The sequence below is a fragment of the Choristoneura fumiferana genome, chromosome 11, assembly GCF_025370935.1.
Source record: "Choristoneura fumiferana chromosome 11, NRCan_CFum_1, whole genome shotgun sequence".
Classification (NCBI taxonomy): domain Eukaryota; kingdom Metazoa; phylum Arthropoda; class Insecta; order Lepidoptera; family Tortricidae; genus Choristoneura; species Choristoneura fumiferana.
Window position 1 is genome coordinate 4,931,683 of NC_133482.1, and position 19,452 is coordinate 4,951,134.

The following is a 19,452-nucleotide window of genomic DNA, read 5'->3' on the forward strand; positions in this document are numbered from 1 at the left end:
ATCGTTAGAAGTTTAATAAAGAATAATGGTCAATAATGGCTCGTTTAAAAGTATAAGATTTAATGAAAATGTCCCTAAACACTATTCATAGAATAATGGGGAAAAAAGAGTAACGTATAAAAAGTAATATGAAGTTATTCAAAATACCGACGCCTTTGTACACTTCATGTCAGGTATAAAATAGAATCAGTTATGTTATGTTAACAGGAGGAACCGTGTATAATCGATGTGTGACGTCATGAGACGTTATGTGAAACTCTTGTCAAGTTACAACGCACCTGTTTGAAGATAGTGTCCCGTCGAGAAGTTACGGCTGATTCATTATTCGGATATCTGTGAAAGAGAAATAATTTATTGAACATTTTTAATACATTTTTAATACATGATACTTATTTCAACGCGCTCAACTTGTTACGGTACCCAATATAAAAATAAAAGTCTATTTATCAAACTTGTTCTACTCGTTAGTTTTTGAGTATTTTTCAATGGTCAAAGACAAAAGAAATCATACAGTGTACAAAATTTCTTTGCATTTAAAGTACCTAAGGGGAGTGGAATATTTAAATCAAATTTACCCACATAATGATGTCTCGAAATTGCGGCGCAGAAAACATAAAACACATTGGGCAAGTCAGCCTGTTTAGTTTATCACAAATAACCAATTAATAGATGTTAAAGAAGACTAAAGTAACAAACGGCACAAGCAAATGGTTACATTACATATTGTCTATTTGCACCCAATTTCCCTAGCTTCCAGCACGAGATATGAACGTGCAAATTGCAGTTTCGAATCGGAATATTTCCTCCCTATTCTCTGTCCCGAAACCAGGTAAACTTTGGCAGAAAATATTTGCGGAATGCAATGTACGTCACTAAATATAACGTTTAGTTCAAGTTCGTATTTTCCTGTGTGTTAGCTGTCTTTTTTATATGGAAACTTGATAGGACGATGACAAATTTTGGATTTTTGGATTGTCATGAAGCTTTACCAAGTCGACTGTTCGTTAAGTAGGTAACTGGACTGATTAACAAGAAAGCAGCTTTTGACCGCAACCTTGTCTCCGAGAATTTGTTTATTGCTATCGCGTGGGAACTATATTTTGAGGGATACAAACTATTCTATGTCCTTTCCAGGGTTTCAAAATACTCCATAATATCAAATTTCATCCAAATGGGTTCACCAGTGTAAGCATGAAGAGGAAACAAACAGACAGACAGTTACTTTTGCATTTATATTAGCAAGAATAGTAAAGAAGTCAGGATTAGTAAGGATATCACTTATCATAATTACTTTTAGAGCTTCCACCAGTGAGTACAAAAGAATAATACAGATAACCGATATTGATCACGACATGATGTTACAATCGGGAATATCCTTTGTTACATTTAGAGGAAAAAAGGGACAAAATAATATTATTAACTGCATTGCTAATAATTATTTTCAGGAAAATTATTTATTTCCAGTGTTTACCTTGATCGGGCAACAGCAGGAGTATTATTGTTTTACTACTGGTTGCATTGCATTTAAATTCATCAGAGTGAAACCGCCATGAATCATGAACATCCAATTAAAAATGCATTAGGTACGCAGCTATTAGGCAAACATATCATAATTTTGCCAACGTGTGTTTCCTTACTGGTATGTGCGCCGGAAAATGATGGGTACCGTAAGAATTTATATCGACACATCGTAGTTTTTTGTTTCAGTAACCGATGGAGGTTTTTAAACTTTGCAATTCGTGCGTGACAGCCATCTTAAATAGTTTAATTTGAATTTAAAACAGATAGCGTTTTAAACGCGGAAGTGTCGGCGTCGCTGCGGCTCGGATCAGTGCCGGCGGATCCGGTCATACGTTTTTTATGGATAATTCTAACCGGGATATAACTTACGCGCTCCTGGAATCCCGGAAATTATGCAATACATTTTTAAACACGATGTCAGGTTTAACCGGTTTGGTGTGGTGTAATTTAGGACATTGTGTAATATGTCTCGCGTTTAATGGGATCACTTTTTAATCCCGATTAAGATATCCGCTTGAAAAAGTTACAACGACAATCGAACGAGAAAATTTAAATATATTAAAGTGAAATACTTTGAAAACAAAATAACGAGTCACTTTACGTACAAAGTTCTATATATATATAAATGTATCATTATCGCAGCCTATATACGTCCCACTGCTGGGCACAGGCCTCCTCTCAGAACAAGAGGGCTTGGGCCATAGTTCCCACGCGGGCCCAGTGCGGATTGGGAACTTCGCACGCACCATTGAATCGCTTCGCAGGTTCGTGCAGGTTTCCTCACGATGTTTTCCTTCACCGCAAGGCTCGTGCTAAATTTCAAATATAATTCCGCACATGAATTTCGAAAAACTCAGAGGTGCGAGCCGGGGTTTGAACCCACGACCCTCTGCTTGAGAGGCGATAGGTCAAACCACTAGGCCACCACGGCTTCAATAAAAATGTATGCCACTTATTAATAAAGAACATACTAAAAGCTACAGGATTACAGGTCGCGTGAGGAAGTGAATTACGATTTATTACAGAAGCTTACGGGAGGCCGGAAACGGCGGCCATTAGGTACTGCGGAAAAAGACAGAAAAATACGGGAACAGAACATGAACACGAAATCAATAGTGCAGTACGAGGAAAAAGTCTCTTCAACCTAAATAGTGTATTTTTGTTTTTGTATTTCTTTTTTGTTTTATTTGTGTTTGCTGTTTATTGTTTTTTTTTGTTTTGATTTTCTTGTATTTGCGTGTCTTTGTGAATGTGGATAAATGTCTTCTTTCTTTCTTTTAACCTACGCTACATAAGATATAAGCTACAACATAAAAGCTTTGCTTACTTTGGGACTTGGTCAATTGGTGTCAAGCGCCCCATGGTACATATTCAAATATTTATAAGAACTTAAACTTTGATACATCATTTTCCTCTTATTTACCCGACTGCCCGAAGGAGGTTTATGTTTTTCGAGCGTATGTATGTATGTATGTGGGTATGTATGTCCATTTCTTTGGTCCTCGCTGCACCCTAAACGGCTGGACAGTTTTTAACATATGAGGTATCATTGGATTCGTCATTACTGTCGGAGTGTTATAGGCTATATAATATTTCAATATGGCGTCTACGAAAAAAAATATGGCGGAGAAATTAAAAAAAAATTGTATTGTAACAATTAGCCCACTCTATATATAGGTTATAATACTTTTAATCTACCGTTTTCATATAAATATCAAAAAAGTGTAAAATAAAACAATCCCTACTTCCCTACTAATATTATAAATACGAAAGTAACTCTGTCTGTCAGACAGATCTGTTACGCTTTCACGTCGAAGCCACTGAACCGATTTTGATGAAATTTGGTATATAGGTATTTTGAACCCCAAGGATCAACATAGGATACCTTTTTTTCCCGTAGAGGGCGCCACCGCGCGATAACCTAGATCCGCGCAGACGAAGTCGCGGGCATAAGCTAGTAAATTATAAAAAAATCAAAAAACCCGACTGCCAAAACTAAAAGGAAGAAAATAAGCCTAGTGGTCTAGAACTCTGTTAAGTACCTAGCTAATTTAAAGTTCAACAGTCGGGACCCAAAAACTATTACTAATGGGTCCCGACTGTTGAACTTTAAATTAGCTACTTAACAGAGTTCTAGACCACTAGGCTTATTTTCTTCCTTTTAGTTTTGGCAGTCGGGTTTTTTGATTTTTATAATTTATTGTTTTTTTACCATAATGATACGTAGTATAGATGTTATTAGGTATGCTTACATGCTACGAATAAATATTCGAATATTTATTCGTAGCTTACATGCCAATGAATTGATCACAACAAATGTTGTATTATTAAGCTAGAACTAGGGCGTTGGAGCAAGTTGGTTATCGAAACGGGAAAATAAATACGAAATTGAAAAACCCATAGCATTTAAAAGGAAACTACAATCAAGTAAACATACATGGCATACTATAATTCCATTGTCTTAGGTATTTATAAATGCACATCCCACGTTCGCTCATTAAGGATGCGGCCATTAAAAGTGTGGAGCAATGAGCAATTTCCGTTGGTCCGACCCAATACCGTGCCAAGCTGTAACGTCACAGTGCAACGTGTTACGGCTACAAGATGAATGGGACTAAGCTCAAGACTGCAACGGACAAGGTGGTAGTACAGTAGAGGAAACCGAATTGTACCGGGTGGAACTTTTTCACAATAAAGACGATAATTTCTTTGGCAGATGAACGAAATGTCAACATGACATTTCCAGCGAAATGGTTCTAATACCAGGGTTAGGTTAGCGATTAACTTTCGTCGACATACTACACATACCTAAATATTTCAATTCATCATCATCTCGTTTCAACATCATCCGTCCAACTACAAGGCACAGGCCTCCTCTCAAACGAGAGCTCGGGCATAGTTCCCCCGCAGGCTTAGTGCGAATTGAGAACTTCGCAGACTTGTGCAGGTTTCCTCACGATATTTTCCTTCACCACAATAAATTCCGAAAAATCCGAGATGCGAGCCCGGGTTCGAAACCACGGCCCTCTTGAGAGACTACAGGTCAAACCATTAGGCTAATTAAAAGTTTCAAACTAACGCAAATTAAAAATAGAATAGCAAATCGTACTTACTATTATTTGGTTTAGTACGGCATTTACACTAAGTTTTGGCAATTTATATAAAAAAAATAGATTAAGGCAGTACTAAGATCCTGTTGCTGCCCCGAGGCCGTTATCAAGTTCTGATACTTCCCTGATTTATGATACGAATCAGGATTTAAATTTATGCTTGTAATAAATACAAGAGTTGTCAATTTATGTATTGACCGTATCAAACAAGTAAGCGTATTTTGTAATCGTAATAAATTCATAATATAAATACATAGTTTCCATTTACTTTGTGCCAGACGTTCAGATTCGCTTTCGCGTTCCAACTGCCACTAGCACACGTTCAAAGTTGGAGACTATTTCAGCAAACATTCATGAGCCTCAGTAATACGACAAAGTTGTACCGAGAACTAACAAATCTCTGTAACATTGTTTGCCCTAATACCATCAATCTTAATTAAAACTGTTTCGAAGTTAAACATAACTAGCATATATATGCTAGTTATGTTTATAGTATACTGTCTTAATTGAACAAGGATATGACACGTTAGAACTAATGTGTATACATACAACATAAGCCAACAGTAGGTATATATTTGAACTAGAGTTTACCCGCGGCTTCGCACGCGTAAACTATTCGATCTGGTACAATTGAAATTCCGGGGCTTTATAAAATTCCCCTGGGAATTCCGAAAATTTATATCGTGATCTTCATTGAGCTTGTGTTAACAACAATTGTCCAAAAATTTAAGACTCTAAACCCAGGGGTTGAAATTTAACGATTTTATCCCTGCCCCGTTGGAATATCGGGATAAAAAGTAGCCATTTTAGCGTGAAGGAGTAACAAACATACACACACACACACACACACACACACACACACACACACACACACACACAAACGCACGAACGCACGCAGGCACGCACACACACACAAACTTTCGCATTTATAATATTAGTAGGATTTAATATCAGTAACAGCTGGTGAGTTATTCCCGATATGGTCCGTAGCGTAGGTATTGGCTATTTTTCGCTAAGGAAAGGTGGCCCTTTGAAAATAAGATCAAAAGATATCCTTCGTTTAAAAGGTATGAATTACCTACAGACGGGTCTTTAAGTTTGCCAAAACATTTAAAAAATCTATAAGCTCTAATTAATTAAAACGAGACTAAAATTGTAAACAATTAACCATTTTTTCATGTTCAGATACATACAAGTTTCCATAGCTAATTGTCTTATACGTACAGTTTAACTTTTTTTAAGGTATTAATTGAATGCCACAACGTAGCTTTCAAAGAAAACGTAACAAGACAAGTGTTCTTCGAAAAAAAATACCGTTATGTACACATCGCAGATACACGTACGTGTGTGAAAAACCACTCCTTTATGTAGCTAGTTTTTTAGTAATACTAGCAATAGATGTTCTTGTAACAAAGAGATAGAGCCCAAAATGGTAGTCGATAATGTTGCTTTTAATAAGTGCTATCATGATTAGGGCAAGAGTATGTGAACATCATTTGCATAGCGTGGCAGCCAACACGCTAACTGCTTCGGTGCATACACTGTCCGTTCTATTTAAGCGTAACATTCAGTTTCTATTGTATCTATGAATACAATCAACTCATCATACTAATAAGTTCATGCTCATTTGACATAACTTACATACGGACGGACCATACGCTATTAAAAAGAAAGAAAAGTAAGTTTCCTGACTCGTCGTTTATATATAAGTTCTACTATTACAGAAACCAGAAACTGATAGATGCTGATCGGAAAGCTAAAACAAATTCTCATAATTCCATTGTAACACAAATTTTCTGACACTCAATGTAGGTTCCGAATAATTACACAGAATACTAGATCTATTGTAATATTTCCACCATATTGAGGCACGAAGCAATCACTATAACGTAGGGGCCGGCCGAAAAGCCGTCATAACTTGGTTGTATATTTTGGGACACAAAGCCATCGAATAAAAAGTTACGACTACATTCACTCCAGTCATAGTAATTCGATCGGAAATTTCGGTTATAGGTTATTCTTACGTAGAACAAACGTGAATAAAAACGGACAACCATATTGAGTGTCATCATCAGTGAATCATCCCTTAGAGGGGGACTGGCGTGTCTACTTCGAATACGTACCGCGACTCCCGACACGCGATTTCGGCTGTTCAGTAGTACGTTTACAACTCCATAAATTACGTCCCAGGATTTGTAACATGCATGTTTAAGGTAGGCACAAGCCCGTGTGTAAATGTTTTGCAGATGAGAATAAAATGACGGTTCCTGTGAGAAGCTATTTGGCGCTTACCATGAGGTCCCTTTGAAAACATTGACATCTATGTCACATTTGTGATTGGTTAAATAATTACTCGAGCCAATCGCTAGCAAGACTTTTTTTCATACATCTGATATATGTATATGTAACACGGTATATATATATATATATAATATTGAAATTTAAAGGTGGTTCCCATGTTTGAAATTAATTTATTTATGTTACACGTCCGTCATTGTCTCAGCAACTTATCTACTGTTTCAAACTTCAACTCAATCGGGTCAGTAGTTTCGGAGGAAAGTGACTGTGACAGACTAATGGACAGACAGACACACAAGAGATCCTATAAGAGATCAGTTTTTCCCATTTGAGGTACAGAGTCCTAAACTACATTATTAATTTTTGACATCACTGTATAAGAGCTATCATTGTGAGTTTTACTGGAATCATTGTAAAACGACTATCATAATTTGCGGTAAATTATAAAAAAAAAACTTGTAAAAAGATGATTAATATTTAACGCTTTTCGAACATACTAATCAATCTTAGAATTAAGTTATGGTCACGCACAACTGTTCTGCGAACTTCAATAGCAAAGTAAGCGATACATTCCGGACTCACCTACATTACAAGTACTATAAAGCTTGCGGTACAGTTCTCATTTTATTGTCTAATTATAATATGTATTAATCGTTTCGCTATGGACGTAGCCTAGTGCGGAATTCAATAGTATTACATCGTCTACTTTAGATATTATGTATACTATAAGAACGAAGAAAAGTATTAGGTAAATTGTGCCAGGCATGGGCACTGCAGCGTTGAATAGCGGTGTCGGCTTGTTTGATAGCTGATCGTTTATAGGCAAAAACAAGTTTAATTACATTGAGTCAACAGTTTGCGTAATTACGTCGCTCGCGCACGATTAATTTTAGAGCTGAAACTGTTATTAAAGATAATCAGATATTGATCACGTTAAACAATCCTAAAATCTCATAAATATTTATGACATTAGTGAAGCAGGACAACTATTCCTGGTTTTGGGTGATGCGGACAAAATTATTGAGATATAATGAAATCAATGCTCTTTTGTCTGACAAAAAGGCTCTTGTAGGCGTTTAAATAAATGGAATAAATCGAGTTTCCCAACTTAATGAATGAATGAATGGGCAGGGATAAACAGACGAGGGCAGACAAAAGGTACGATGGGGTGCTTCGGACACTCAGGGCTGTTTGCAATGATCTGTAGTACCCTTCAGGGCGGACATGGTTCGAGCGTTCTTGTTTACGAGACCCGTGTTGTATTTAGCCTTGTGATTGTAGACGATTTCAGTACTAAGTTCTTGAAAAATTAGGAGTCAATGTGGTCGCCATAGCCGAAATCGGGCGGATTGTCATCATCATGAGACGAAAAAATTTAATTTAATGCACGGAGACTTTTTTTAAAAGTACATATTTAAAGAATAATATAGTCTCAATGAACTTTATCCATTTCAGTATATTCGTCGATCAGTTATAATAAGTACACCTTCAGATTAAGTTTAAGTGAATCTCATGATGGTATCCAGATCAATGAATACTGGAAGTTAATCTTCTATTTGTCAATGTCTGGCCAAGTAATATAGCTCCTTGATATCTGATACCGGAACAGAACATAGACTTCTACAGGATAGTCTACATTTTGTTGGTCGCTCATCGCTCATGCCCGCTATTTGAGACTAAACACTAAGTTAACTGGCGGCACAAAATAAACGTCACGTCGAAGCGAAACGAGTGTGTGCAGAACTGTTGACTTGGCTTATTTTGTGTGACCCCAGATTACGTGCAGTATAATAGCTAGTAAAAATGTTGAGCATTTTTGTTGGTAGGTACTTCATCGAAGTGTATGTAGTGTAAAAATATTAGGTGAACCAACAGGCCTCCACTCTGACTTTAACAATGAGAATGCCCTATGCTTTACATTTGTGTGCTAAACATTGTCACGGGTCGAATGTACCTACTCCGGAAGAGAATATCAGAAAAAAAATGTAACCAAGTGGCGTTGTATGAATCCATGATATTCCGCCATGATAAGCCACATTTTAATCAGGAGCCGATTTTAGGGAGACATCTTAGACTAAGTATTATTTACATAAAACAGCAGTATGAAATCAAGCCACTTAAAAAAAACCTCCGACGGAAGTTCAAAACGAAAACCCTTCATCAACTGACCCATTTCCGATACCAATTTACCTATAGCTAATACCTAACTGGATTCTAATTATTTTTTGGACAAACAATCTAAACAAACGCACGTGTCAGCGGGGGGTTTTGGCCATCGGGGTCAACAGCCTCACCACGTGCTAACCTCTTTATTACCCTTCTGGCTACATTGTTTAGTCTTAGAGCTGAAGTACTTTTTAGGTCAGCATCTCGGGAACGTAAATATTTATATTGTAATTGATGTAATATGCAATTACTTGTTAAACGGCAGGTATGTCGTTCTGAATCTGCAAAAGTAAAACAATGTAGAATAGCTGATCCGATCGCCGATTAAGTACAGTCACCAGCAGTCCAGCACCAATATCTGTCGACCACCGCCAATACGACTCTATTTCTAGGGTCGGTAGGACGTGCCAAATATTTTTGCAATGCAGGTGGCTTTACTATTTTATTTCTGAGTATCACAGCAACAGTAAACATGTATTTATTTTTATGAAAATACGTTTTTAACCGACTTCAAAAAAAGGAGGAGGTTATCAGTTCGGTTGTATTTTTTTTAATGTTTGTTACCTCAGAACTCATTGCATTTATAAACCGATATGAAAATTTATTTTTGCGTTCGTCTAGTAATACCTTCAATTAGGTCCCATAAGCACCAAATCAGGATCTGATTGTTAGACCTTAAGGAAATCGAGGGAACTCTTCAAATGTTGTAGGGACACCTATAGTAAATTGGATATATTTAGTAGTAACTCGTGTATTTGCTATTGAAAATCATCATTTGGTGAAGTGGAACTGATGATGAAGACCACAGTTGACCATCGGAGTTACTACTCAATAACAAGTATTTCACGGGTTGAATTTTAATTACTTTAACACAGGTGCTAAGCAATTTATGCTCCTCGTGATGCATATGGTAAATACAACGGGTGGTGAAGCACCAGGACTCCTCAATAATGAACGTCCTGCATCGGAAAAAGCAATCTTTCGTAAAAGGTGACAAGCAGTTGATATTAAACTATTGTATCTTAGATTGTTTACACTAAAAACCTTAAAAAAAAAATGATGGAGTGATTGAAGCCCGATTACTTTACATATAAAAGTTATTAAACCGACTCTTGTACTTCATTGTTTCGTGTGGGATTAATTTAAATATTTTCCAATTAAGCCAATCGCACTAAATTATTTTTACGAGCCACGCTTATTGTATTGTTACAACATATACATACTTGTTACGCTTATTGTGTCGTTGTATGAGTGTTATTGTTGTAGTTAATACTTTTGTTCTCCGGGGAATAAGGGGTTTGTCATGTATGAAAAACAATACTGACATAAACCCAAATAAAGCATCACGAAATAAAAAAAAAAGTCCCATAAATGTCAATAGGGAAAACTATTCCGTAATGTAAAAACCATAAGGGAGTTTCGTAATTAAATTACAAATTGAAAAAAACCGGGCAAGTTCATGTCGGACTCGCGCGCCGAGGGATCTGTAAAAATTTGTAGGTATCTTTGAATATCAAGTGTTAGCAGAGCCCCTCTCCTAAGTAAAATGTACGCAGAGTGGGGTCATTTTAGATTTACCTACTGACATTAAATTTGTAGGTATCTTTGAATATCAAGTGTTAGCAGAGCCCCTCTCCTAAGTAAAATGTACGCAGAGTGGGGTCATTTTAGATTTACCTACTGACATTGAAGGAAAACAAAATTAAGATTTTTCAAACTTTTCGTATAGTTTGTGCTATAAGAGTTACCTTCATAATATATTTCAAGTTTCTGTGGCATCTGAAAGTACGCTATAGGTTTTCCCGGATTCGGGATTCGCTGATTCTTGGGCAAATTGTATGAAAACGTCTTTTTTCGAGACTATCTTTTGATTACGTCGACTTAAAACTCTTAAAACTTGATTTTTTTATTGCTCGCATAGGATTAGCAGACCTGAGTATTGGATACTCATTTCTTGCTTGCTACTACACAACACGCGTTCCTGAAAAACAGGATCTTGACAGACAGACGGACAACAAAGTGATCCTATAAACACTTTAAGGGTTTCGTTTTTGCCGATTGCGGTACGGAACTCTAAAAACGGAGTTTTGCGAACGGCAAAGTGAAAAACGGCCTATGCCTCGCCGAAAATAGTAGACCTAAGTAACTTTTACGTTTTTGCAAATGTATAAATAATCTAAATTGTGGTGAATCAAAAACCAACTTAAGTAAACCAGTACCTAAGCTATCGCGCGTTTTCTAGAAATAAGCCCAAGCTAGATCGATTGTTCGTTACCGAAAACTTTCACACACCAATTAGAGCGGTTTCCGCGATCCTCAAATTAAATAAATAAATATAATTGCTCGTTTAAGATATAAAATGCTTACAGACCCATCAGGACTTCAGACCTTCCAATAAACTTCTTTGTTTACCTTACCTACCTAATAAGGCACGTTTTGTCATATGGAATCCCGCAAAAGGCCAGATTTTAGCTAGCTAGACTTGGCTGTTTATGAGATTTCACTACTTAATGAACTACAAGAATTTCTTTGCTTACCCGTGACCTTATTAAGTTTATGCAAAATATGCGTGTTCAGTTCATGCAGTTCCTCCACCTCCATACTGTAAGAACACACACAAATCACACAATAGATAGGTGGTTCTATCACCACCACCACACTACTCTGACGCGTTTTGAACTCAACCGTACACCATGCTACCAGATGTTCTGTGTCTGTCTAACTATCATTAGGTCGCGGGTGAGCAAATAATTTTTTTTACTTCATTGATAGGGACCTCCGCAAACTAACACCTGATTCAATAAATTATTTCACTACTTTTTATAAATATTCCTAAATACTAAAAGGGATTTATATCATGATCTACAAATTTGCATGAATAAATAGGTAAACGGCCATGTAGAGCGAAAATTACACTCCCTCGACTGAAAAATATGGTAAGCTAATACATAGAAATCTCTCTTCTAAAACAGCTGACAGCGTTTACAAAGGGAAATAAAACAATGAAGGTATTCCTATTATCCTGGTTGAAGTAGCTGATAAGGTCGTTAGCTCGGCGGCGCAGGCGCAGTGATAACGCGAGATACTGCCGTCCGGTGAATGACCAGCGACGGGTAAACGCTGGGATACGGGCGCAAACATCCTGGATCACTGACAGATTCAGAACGGGAATAATACCTCCTTCCGGCTTCCTTTGAGCTATCTTTCTGCTGTCGAGAAAATGAGTCCTTCTTGTACCTAATCTATTTTAAGGGTCAATCAACTTTTTAGTGTTGTTATTCTGGTCCGTAACTCAGGAGACATCACTGATACACTTGCTTAGAAAAATGTTTTAATGTTTATTTGGGTACAAACGGTACAATATGGCTGATTACAAATGAAAACTTAGCTAATACACCAACCAGTAAAGTTACCACAGGTTAATATTACATATTACTAACCTTAGGAATAAAGTAATAACTAATAAAGTAAAGTAATAATTTAAAAATGTGACATTACTTTTAAAGACTCTGGATACCTATATAGGCAGAAAACTAGCATGAACATGCGAATGTGTAACATATATAATAACTAAGAAACAATTTGATCCCTAACTAGGGACGTAAACTCTTGGAGACATGTGTTAAATATATCAACATCAGAAAAACTGGAATTATACATTTTGCAAACTCTATTAACAAAAGAATTTCTAACATATTTAGGACGTATAAGGGGCACATGAAACAGATTATTAACATGCCGAGTATTGGGGCGAGGTACTCTATAACTCAACTTATTAAGAAGGTATGGATGGGGAGTCAATTTTATTATTAATAAGTTTATAAAGCAATATTTGGTCATTAACTGTGCGTCGACTTTGGAGTGAAACAATACAATTAAAATTGAATGTTTGACAATTTAGGGTGGCTTTATATTTTAAGTGCTTAATTAGTTTATTTTGAATTCGTTCTATGGAATTTATGTATACCTTATATTGTGGGTTCCAAACACTGGATGCATATTCTAAGACGGGTCTGATGAAAGAGTTAAAGAGAACCATGTTTGCAATTTGCAATGTATACTACCTATGCTTAGGAGATGAGCCACGAAGGAATTGCCTTAAGGGATCCCATGCCCCAATGACCTTCGATCTGAATTCCTTGGTTTTCTAATGATTTTTGTAGCTTATTATATTAACAACAACGGCTTTAAGCATATAGTATCCCATATTTACTTCAAAGTTCATTGTTTTCGAGATATTTGGCTTGGCATCAAAGTTGAACAATTTTAGGCCAACAAACTGTTTTTCTGGCCATAAATTTTGTGTTAATTAGTTTCAAATGAAAACCCTCGACCAGTTTTTAGAGACGTTAAAGACGAACCCAAATATGTAGATTTCGTATATGTTAGATCTTTCACGTCAATAGAGATACGAAATTAGTGTTTTTTCAGACAATGTTTAAAAAAAATCATACAAAATTAAGTATTCATTTTTTTCAAAATCCGGTAGATAAAAATGGAGATAAAAGATTGGAGAACCGATAGCCGTTTGACTTATAATTCTATCTGTAGTGCAAAAGTAGGAGATACGATTCAAAACTTGTCAAAAATCGATGAAAACCTCGGGTAGCCCCTTAAAACTGTCACAACTCCTAAATTTTAGTGGATTTGTACCCAATAAAATCATACTTTTAATGAGTGACCCAGGAGACGTTACCATGACAACCAGCTACACTAAAAAGTTGACTGACCAAAATTTTTAAATCTTTCTAAACCACAGCGCTAACGTGCAAGATAAAAATAATGATAACGCTTAGACCATTATGAATATGATAATGACATTATTACACGGTAGGGTCAGGTCAGCCTACCCTTTACAATAAAATAACCATAAAAACAAAACATAAATATCATAAGCTATATAAGCTTTCTCGAAGGTTGAATGTAGGATGTCGGATCGAGTGGATTTTGACATGCTGATAGAACGTTTCTTACCAGAATTTGTAATGATTGATGGCCGGTTGATGTCATTTTCATGCATAGATCTACCACTCGCCGAGGCAAATTACCTAAGGGAAAGTCTGGAGGCACTAACGAGAATAACGGTCACTATATTTAAGATAACAATGGTTGTTTGCTTGGAGACTTCTTCGGTAAGTGCCCTTTAGGTTATGAAGGTTAATCAGTTAAGCGTGACGGTTGATTTGTGACGATAGCGTTTAGAATTCTTTGGGATATTTTATTTAACGACAGTGGTTTCCAGCACTATTAACTAGGCGAGAGTAACTTAAAGTTATTTATGCAAAAGTTACCCTGTCAGTCTGTTAGCTCTTCGCGCTTAAATAGCTCAACTGATTTAGATTAAATTTAGTATGGAGATAGTTTGAATCATTGGGAAGTAAATGACATGACCACAAGAAATTGGAACCTGATAATTAGATCACGAATTCAATCTATGGTACTATGGTACTATATATTGTATAAAAAGGTAAGTCTCGACTGATTGAAGTAATACATACGGACAGATTTATTGAAATTCCATCGGGCGGGATAAGAAATGTATAAGAAGTATTATTATAAATTCGCTTCATTGTGGCTTTTGTTGTCCCCCCCCCCTCTTCCCGTGGGCGCCGTAGAAACCAGCTGAGGGATAATACCAGAAGATGGCCAGCAGCGTCTTCTTGGCTACTTTTACATCCTGTACTGCGCTCGCCGACCCGCTTGCCAAGCGTGGCGAATATTGGCAACCCCCCCCCTCATAAACCTAAAAATGGGTTCACGGTGGATGCAAGCCGCTTCCAACAGAGGCAACTGGAGGTCTAAGTCCAACAGAGGACTGATATGATGATGATGATGATGAGTGGCTTAATCTCCGTAGGTAACTAGATTTAAGTATTGAAATTCTCAAATTTGATGTGCAAGAATAACATCAGTTAAAAACTCCCTTTGCCGGTTGTAGAAAAACCTTTCTTCACTGAAAATGTGAATTTTTACCACAAAATTCCATTCTGCGCGGATGAAGTCGCGGGTGAAAGCTAGTCAATCAATAATTCTGAAAGGATTAATTAAACTTTATAGCCTAACGGTCTAATACAAGTCGTTCCGCTTCTGATTGTTAGTTAGAGTGCCTGAAAAACTGAGTGTTAATTACTAGAATCGTGTAATCGTGTTTAAATCCAGACTAGTTTTAATTAAAACTTGTTTTGCCAGTTAGATTAACCACTAAGCTTGTATCCCAATAAAACATGCTGGTAAAAACGTGCCAAGTCTCGATTGAGATAATTTGTTTTTAAAAAGTAAAAACATCTCTAGCCAAGCCTAGAACGACCGAGTAATTTTAGATAAAATTTTGCCTATTGTGGGCTTCCATATGACTTGTGCCGTTGAAAATATAGCCGCCATCTTTACTGTTACGTACTATTTTTTTTCTTGAGTTAGTAGCAACAATATGGCCAAGTCTTATGGACTTTCACAAAAGGCTAGAGTTGGGATCGAATATTAAGCAATCAGAACAATCTTCATTCAATTAAAAAATATATGTTTATGAGCTGCCGTGGCATTATGCTGAGTGGGGACCTATTTAGCGTCATGCATGTCTTTATCTGTTCTATGTTTGTTTCTATGCTTATTTTATGGCGTTAAATAAATGTATTTTCTTTCTTCTTTCTTTATTATTCATCTCATGATCATGAGCCTTTAAGATATTTACTTTTTTCCTTTAAGTGCCATAATAAGCACTCGAGATAAAAAAATATGTCCAAGAATATTTCTGGTACACATTCCAGTCGGACGGAAAAGGAACTAAGATTTCTTGCAAATTATGCAAAAGGAATTCCTTTCTTAAGGACGTCTTGTAAAAATGTAAAGCTCTTTGCACATCTTTCATTACATTTTGCTTCGAATACCCTTAAACGGTCATTTGTATCTTTATCGCGTTTGCTGGCACCCACAAGCTATTAAGAAGCACCGACTGCTATTTCGGAGTCTGCGTAGTCATTCCTTTGATGTCCTAAGGCGGACGGTTTTCGGAATTTGTCGACACGATGGGCAACAGATGTTACGTTTCATGTAATCTACAAGTCAAGTAGATTCATTGAAACTATTTTCAACATAAGCAACTTGACTCGAGTCGAGCAACAATTGGAAATCAAATTTAAGCAGCCAAAGTTGTTGAAGCATGATAAATGCTTCTTCTTGCTTGAGTTTGTTGAGTCCACGTCATGGCATGTAAGTATCTACATAAAGTTAGCTCTGACACTATTAAAAAACGATTAGCTACCTTACTCCAAAAGGCAGCATAAGGCGTATAACGCAAGTTATTTTTGCTCACGAAGCAGGTAGCGAAGTATTGGAAGTAAAGGTCGGACACTTGACTTAAAATATTGCAAATCGATGTCTGGATTTCGTGCAAAAAATACGAGAATCTGTCACAGCTGCCGAGTGGCGACGCGGACTGGAACGGGTACGAGCAGCTTGCGCATAATTATATCGATAGCCATTTATTGAGCCTCGACTAAATTCATATGTAAAGATAAAACTGTTGGGCCCACCTTGACATAATTGATGGTAGGTATATCAAGTCTCAATGGGTTCGCTAGATGGAAGTTTAAGGGAAAAGTATGACATATAAATTAAGCCATTGCTGTAAATTGGTACGTAAAATAGATGGGCTATCAATTTCTTAAACCAATATGGACAACATCGAAAAAAAAATATACGATGATTTATTACACCACTTCACTGGCTTTTAATTTGAGGTTCAGCCTAAACGTGTCGACATTAACGTAGAAAAAAATGTTAAGTTTTTTTCCACTTAAAAACCATCTTTCGTCGCCCATTGTTAACCACGTCTGTCTATTGTTGCTATCGTAAGAGCAAGCGAGATAGAGAATACTAAAGAGAATAAGGCGCGTGCACACCTGTTCTGTGTAAGTCGACGCAGCTGGCTCTTTATTTGGCAATTTGATACCAGTAAATTATAGGCTGTAGCGACTACCACGATTGGTAAAAAATATCGCTTTAAGGCATACACGAGTAACATAACATGAGTCTGCGAGCCAAAGATAATATGTTTATTGTTTCTGTTTAATCGAATTTAGAATCAGGAGTGGCAATAGAAGGAAGACAATCCGGTTTAAATTGAAAATTATGAAAGACCTAAGGCAGGCAGTATAAGTTTTGATGCCAGTTTCATACGCGTACCATGGATCTCATAGAAAGTTAACTACTTAATTCCGTTGAAAATACGCAGCATAATAATTTGCATGGTTATATGGCAATTTATTCACATAATCACCTCAGTAACTCACGTGTAGTCATGTGTTCGTGCAAGATTATAACATTAACCGTAGACCACACCTCGAAAGTCAAATAAACATTTAACCCAAACGAGTTCTCACACGAGATAACTGTTTATGTACAGCACAATAACATGTGACAGTCACTTCCATTTTGTGACACTGGGGGCAAGGGCCCGGGGGCGGGTCGCAGTCGTGTCCACTCACCGGCATCGGCAACGTCCCATGCTATTCCAGTCTCGATTTTATCAAGCGTTTTGTGGGCAATGCACGCGGTTATTAAGCCCTTAGACGTCGCATTATTAGACACGCTTTGGTCAGCTATGCCTTGCGGCGCAGCACGCCTGGCCATGCTTCTCTGAAGTTTACAGTTGTGACCTTTTCCGAACGCATTCATTAACCTTTGTCGATAATTTTAGTAGTAGTTACGTAGGTCAGTTCCAGGCTCATAAGAGTCTACGGAAACATTCATAATAAATATGCCATGTTAATTTACGTCTTTCTAGCGTTCATTTTATGTCGTTATCGCTACATTGTTGCTATACGATACCAATGTATGTACGTTTGTTGTTACAAGTTCAAACTAGGTAACCACTGGGGTGGGACCATTGGACTTAAGTTGCTACTCGCACCAAAATAATCTTTTCAGTTTCCTTTCATAAAGGTTCTTTAGTTATTTCTTTTGATAACAAAAGGCGCGGCAATGTAACCTAACACCCACATAGAAACGTTAGGTGTGACCCGCCGCTTTATAACGTCATTAACATTATGGTTACTGGGTATGGGTAACGTAAAACCAGCTGAGACTCATGGTGGGTGATACTATCGCCTTCTCAGAATCGCGGATCTGCGTGATGTGATGATGCATCACCTGTCCTACTTCTCATTAAGTAACATGGCCTAGTTTCTGTACCGGTTTGGTGTAATGACGTCACCATTTATTTTGAATCGCTTTCGCTGCGTGCTGCACTTAGTGCATTTCTTCTCATATTCAAAACATTTTTATATTAAATTACGTAGGCGTTTTAGCAGGGTAAAATGGACATTATAAATTCATGAACGAGGCGATTAATAGTTTGATAATTTAATAGTTGATCTACTCTTACAAGATAATATATATATATAATTAAATTAAACATCACAGATTGTCAGGTTGTCCAATTCCCCGATTGTTAATGGTAGGTATAGAAGGGTGATAATGGGATGAGTCTGTTCAATCCATCCGTCTTGGTCTTTAGATTGAAGAGATTATATTATAATATGTTGATAGGTGGAGAAATTCCTCGAAGTTCAACGAAACGTAGCATTCTTATGAGTCACGTCATTAAGAGTTTCTGACTAGATTACTACAAAATAACCTATTTATCATGACAATCATGGTAGCATTGAGGTACTTACCCAGTTTAGTTTTGTTTTGGTCGAGTTCCGTTTTAGTGACTCACGCGCATTTTTTTCTTCTTTTTGTGGCTGCGGATAACTGGATCCTTTGTTGACGGCCAGTGAAGGGATGAATAGAGTATTATGAGCTTTTGCTTATTTTCATGAGTCAGTAGATATGAGTAAGTTCCAATTTCCGTATTGGTAGGTACCTAGTTAGTTCAGTACTAACACTGGGACAGCCGACTGATACCTACATAAGTACCTATATAACGCAATGCAGGATGACAGTCTGGATAATATGAACGGGCATAGATACAGTCACCAGCATTAATATCTGCCACAGCGGAGCGTGCAAAAATATCTGACACGTCTTTCCGGCCCTAGAAATAGAGTCGTATCAGATGCACGCTTGTTGTGTCAGATATTGGTGCTGGTGACTGTACTAGGTATGTATATATTGCACCGTCGTGTTCAGATATCGTTGAGCCCTTGTCCACTGCCATTTTTTTTTATTCGACTGGATGGCAAACGAGCAAATGGGTCTCCTGATGGTAAGAGATCACCACCGCCCATAAACATTTTAATGATACCAGTTGTAAAGTCGAGTACAGTCAGCAGAAGTAGATGAGCAGAAGTGGTGGTAAAATTGATCTAAACACCCTCTTTTTATTACAAGCTTATATTTAGTTTCACCTGTCCCA

At 37.1% G+C, this 19,452-nt stretch overlaps 1 protein-coding gene across 1 annotated transcript in view; it reads right to left on the bottom strand.

Moving 5' to 3' along the window:
- Positions 1-19,452, bottom strand: part of LOC141432543 (uncharacterized) — a 74,617-nt gene that overhangs the window by 53,244 nt on the left and 1,921 nt on the right. Inside the window, 1 exon segment of the mRNA XM_074094151.1 lies at positions 279-333. The gene's annotated coding sequence lies outside the window, so the exon portion shown is untranslated.